Here is a 5000-nt window from a genome sequence, read left to right as displayed (position 1 = left end):
TTGTTTACTGTGTGCTGTATTTTTGTGCTTCCTATGAGTTTTGGAAATTTGATTTACTCCCTTTCCCCCTGCCAGAAATCTAATTTTCGCAAGCTTGAGAGCTCACGGAAAAAGCTAATTGATAATTATTTTGCTGTCGTTTTTAACAGAATATATATATATATATATATTTATACATATATATATACATATACATACATATATATATATATATATATATATATATTGGATTTTTATTTTTCATAGGGAGACTTAGATCTTCTCTTAATCAGCAGAATCCTCTCTTTATTCTTGGCGCACAGCATCTTTCCAGAACTTCCAGAATCTACTTGGTATCACCAGATTAAAAAAAAAAAAAAAAAAAAAAAAATTAACTTCGGTTTTTTTTTGTTTTTTTTTCTTCTTCTTTTCACATTAAGTTTCCTCAGGGTCTTCTTACTCTGCATGGAATCCTTCTTTTGGTTTCTGTCCTCAGACTCTTCCTTCAACGAAGCGTCTTCACGCTCTTTCTTTCTTTGATTTAGGACCCAGTAATTCTTCATGCTCGTTTCGTATCTTCAGACTCTTCTTCTCGAAAAGTTGGCTCCTTCAGGCTCCTCCGCTTTCGTGCCTTATCTGATCTTCGTGTCATCTGTGAATCCCTGAAGACCCCAGAGGAACCAGACCAGGAACAAAAGAAAGAAGGGGTGGAGGGAGAGGGTAAAGAGAATGAACAGAAAGAGAGCAAAAAAAGAGAAAGGACGAAGAACGGTAGGGAAGAGAGAGAGGAAAAGAACTAAGAGGAAGAAGGGATGGAGGGAGAGGGTAAAGAGAATGAACAGAAAGAGAGCAAAAAAAGAGAAAGGACGAAGAACGGTAGGGAAGAGAGAGAGGAAAAGAACTAAGAGGAAGAAGGGATGGAGGGAGAGGGTAAAGAGAATGAACAGAAAGAGAGCAAAAAAAAAAAAGAGAAAGGACGAAGAACGGGAGGTAAGAGAGAGGAAAAGAATTAAGAGGAAGAAGGAAAGAACACGTAAAGAAAAGTTGATGGTAAAGATTGAGAAATAGAGGAGTTCAGTGAGAGGGCAAATACGAAAAAGTGATATGTAGAAGAGAAGTGAAACGAGCGTATTTGTGTGTGTGTGTATGTGTGAGTGTGTGTGTGTGTGTGTGTGTGTGTGTGTGTGTGTGTGTGTGTGTGTGTGTGTGTGTGTGTGTGTGTGTGTGTGTCTGTTTGTGTGTCCGTTTGTGTGTCTGTTTGTGTGTGTGTGTGTGTGTGTGTGTGTGTGTGTGTGTGTGTGTGTGTGTGTGTGTGTGTGTGTGTGTGTGTGTGTGTGTGTGTGTGTGTCTGTTTGTGTGTCTGTTTGTGTGTCTGTTTGTGTGTGTGTGTGTGTGTGTGTGTGTGTGTGTGTGTGTGTGTGTGTGTGTGTGTGTGTGTGTGTGTGTGTGTGTGTGTGTGTGTGTGTGTGTGTGTGTGTGTGTGTGTGTGTGTGTGTGTGTGTGTGTGTGTGTGTGTGTGTGTGTGATACAGAGAGAGGGAGAGAGAGAGAGAGAGAGAGAGAGAGAGAGAGAGAGAGAGAGAGAGAGAGAGAGAGAGAGAGAGAGAGAGAGAGAGAGAGAGAGAGAGAGAGAGAGAGAGAGAGAGAGAGAGAGAGAGAGAGAGAGAGAGAGAGAGAGAGAGAAGAGAGAGGAGATGGAGTGACTTAGAAAGGAGGAAGGCATGGAAGAGGGTTCGGGTGGAGAGGGGGAGAGGGGAGAGGGGGGGGGTAGGGCAGGCCAGACCCGACGCGTGGACACACATTAAAAAGTGGTCGTCTTGGGGTGCGGTTTCCTGTGCGGCCAGAGGAGGAGGAGGAAGAGGAGGAGGAAGAGGAGGAGGAAGAGGAGGAGGAAGAGAAGGAGGAGGAAGAGAAGGAGGAGGAAGAGAAGGAGGAGGAAGAGAAGGGAGGAGAAAGGGAAGTGAAGAAAGGGAGGATAGGGGGAAGGGGAGGGGAGGGAATGGAGGGAAGAAGAGGAAGAGGAGAGGATGAAGAGAGAAGAGGAGGGAATGGAGGTGGGGAAGAGGATGGAGGAGGAGTGGATGGGGGCAGGGGAAAGGAGGGAATGAATTTAGGAAGATGAGAGGAGAGGATGGAGGGCGTAAGAGGAGGGAATAGAAAGGGTAAAATGATGGAAGGGAAGGAAGAGAGGAGGGGTGGATAGAGAGGAAAGGGGGGTAGAGAGAAGAAAGAGGAAGGTAGGGGAGTTTGGGAAGAGGAAGAACGAAGTGGAGGAGGGAAAGGAAGCAATGATAAGGAGGAGGGAGGAGGGAGGAAGAAAGTAGGGAAGGAAGAAGGGCAGAAAGGAAGAGAGGAAGGAAGGAAGAGAAGGAGGAAGGAAATTAAGGAGGAAGGGAAGAGGGTGGAGAGAGTGTTAGAGAGATAGAGATAGATAGGTAGAGAGAGAGAGAGAGAGAGAGAGAGAGAGAGAGAGAGAGAGAGAGAGAGAGAGAGAGAGAGAGAGAGAGAGAGAGAGAGAGAGAGAGAGAGAGAGAGAGAGAGAGAGAGAGAGAGGGAGAGAGAGAGAGAGAGAGAGAGAAGAGAGAGAGAGAGAGAGAGAGAGGGAGAGAGAGAGAGAGAGAGAGAGAGAGAGAGAGAGAGAGAGAGAGAGAGAGAGAGAGAGAGAGAGAGAGAGAGAGAGAGAGAGAGAGAGAGAGAGAGAGAGAGAGAAAGGGAGAAAAATTATGTAAAGTAAGGTCAAGTGAAGATGAGCAAGAGGAAAAAAAACAAAAAACAAGCGCGGTCAAATAAGGCCAATTAGGTCACACCGGGTCAAATGAATTTAGATGAGATTTAGTCGAGAGCTGGAGCAGCTCGGCCAAACTGAGTCAAATGATCAATTTCGTCGTTCAACTCTGCAAGATAAATAGATAATGTCGAGATGAAAAGACACAAGAAAGACTGACGGGGAGATAAATTGAAAGAGAGATAGAGGAAGAGAAACACTTAAGAAGATAAACAAAGAAACGTAGATGCATACATAAAGAAAGAGAAGGAAAGGGAGAGAGAGAGAGAGAGAGAGAGAGAGAGAGAGAGAGAGAGAGAGAGAGAGAGAGAGAGAGAGAGAGAGAGAGAGAGAGAGAGAGAGAGAGAGAGAGAGAGAGGATAAGAGAGGGTTGAAAGAGAGAGAGAGAGGATAAGAGAGGGTTGAATGAGAGAGAGAGAGAGAGAGAGAGAGAGAGAGAGAGAGAGAGAGAGAGAGAGAGAGAGAGAGAGAGAGAGAGAGAGAGAGAGAGAGAGAGAGAGCATAAAAATGTACATAATTATGCAGACACAAATGAAAAAATGGAAAGAAAGGAGACGTGTAAGAAAGAAAAAGAAAATAAATAGTGAAAAAAGTGTAGAGATGAGAATATAGACAGGTAAAGAATAAAGGAAAAATAAACACATGAAGAAGAGAGAAACTAAAGAAGGGGAAAGAGTGGGGAAAGGAAGAAAGAAAAGAGAACAAAGATAGTACGAGAAAAAAAGAGAGGAATGGGAAGAATTTAGAGAATGCATAAGAAGGAAATAAAGGTAGAAAAGGGGAAGGAGGGAGGGAGGGAGGGAGGGAGGGAGGGAGGTTTAGAGATCCACGTGCCAGGGTCAGGGAAAAAATGTGGAGGGTCGCCAGGCCTTCCGGACATGGTGGTTGAAGGGGAGGAGGGGAGGGGAGGACCAAGGGGGAAGTGGAGGAAGAGGAGGAGGAGGAGGAGGAGGAGGAGGAGGAGGGAAAGGAGGAGGGGAAGGATGCGAAAGAGGAAAGGAGGAAGAGAAGGGAAAGGAGAAGGAAAATGAGGAGGAGGAAAATGAGGAGGAGGAGGAAAAGAGGAGGAGGAGGGAAAGGAGGAGCAAAAGGAGAGGAGGAAGAAAAGAAAGAAGAAGGAGGGATCAGAGGGAAAAAGAGGAGGAGGAGTAGGAGGAGGAGGAGGAGGAGGAGGAGAAGGAGGAGGAGTAGGAGAAGGAGGAGGAGTAGGAGAAGGAGGAGGAGGAGCAGGAGGAGGAGGAGTAGGAGGAGGAGGAGAAAGTAGCGGTCAAGTTTGGAAGAGAGGAAGGGAAGAAGGGAGGAAGGGAGAAAGGGAGAAAGGGAGAAAGGGAGAAAGGGAGAAAGGGAGGAAGGGAGGAAGGGAGGAAGGGAGGAAGGGAGAAAGGGAGAAAGGGAGAAAGGGAGAAAGGGAGGAAAGGAGGAAGGGAGGAAGGGAGGAAGGGAGGAAGGGAGAAAGGGAGGAAGGGAGGAAGGGAGGAAGGGAGAAAGGGAGGAAGGGAGGAAGGAAGGAAGGGAGGAAGGGAGGGAGGAAGGGAGAAAGGGTGGAAGGGAGAAAGGGAAGAAGGGAGGAAGGGAGGAAGGTAGGAAGGGAGGAAGGGAGGAGGTAGGAAGGGAGGAAGGGAGAAAGGGAGAAAGGGAGGAAGGGAGGAAGGGAGAAAGGGAGGAAGGGAGGAAGGGAGGAAGGGAGAAAGGGAGGAAGGGAGGAAGGGAGGAAGGGAAGAAGGGAAGAAGGGAAGAAGGGAAGAAGGGAGGAAGGAAGGGAGGAAGGGAAGAAGGGAGGAAGGAAGGGAGGAAAGGAGGAAGGGAGGAAGGGAGGAAGGGAGGAAGAGAGGAAAGGAGGAAGAGAGGAAGGGAGAAAGAAAGGAAGGGAGGAAGGGAGGAACGTAGGAAGGGAGGAAGGGAAGAAGGGAGGAAGGGAGGAAGGGAGGGAGGAAGGGAGGAAGGGAGGAAGGGATGAAAGGAATGAAGGGAGAAAGGGAGAAAGGGTGGAAAGGTGGAAGTGAGGAAAGTAAGAACAGAGGAAGGGAGGAAGGGAGAAAGGGAGGAAGGGAGAAAGGGGAAGGGGGAAGGGAGGATGGAAGGGAAGAAGGGAAGAAGGGAAGAAGGGAAGAAGGGAGGAAGGAAGGGAGGAAGGGAAGAAGGGAGGAAGGAAGGGAGGAAGGGAGGAAGGGAGGAAGGGAGGAAGGGAGGAAGGGAGGAAGGTAGGAAGGAAGGGAGGAAGGGAGAAAAGTAGGAAG

Source organism: Oratosquilla oratoria, chromosome 6 (genome assembly GCF_046742065.1).
Source record: "Oratosquilla oratoria isolate Oo_2021 chromosome 6, ASM4674206v1, whole genome shotgun sequence".
In the NCBI taxonomy this organism is placed as follows: domain Eukaryota; kingdom Metazoa; phylum Arthropoda; class Malacostraca; order Stomatopoda; family Squillidae; genus Oratosquilla; species Oratosquilla oratoria.
The sequence above is the reverse complement of the archived record's forward strand: the minus strand, read 5'-3'. Positions refer to the sequence as shown.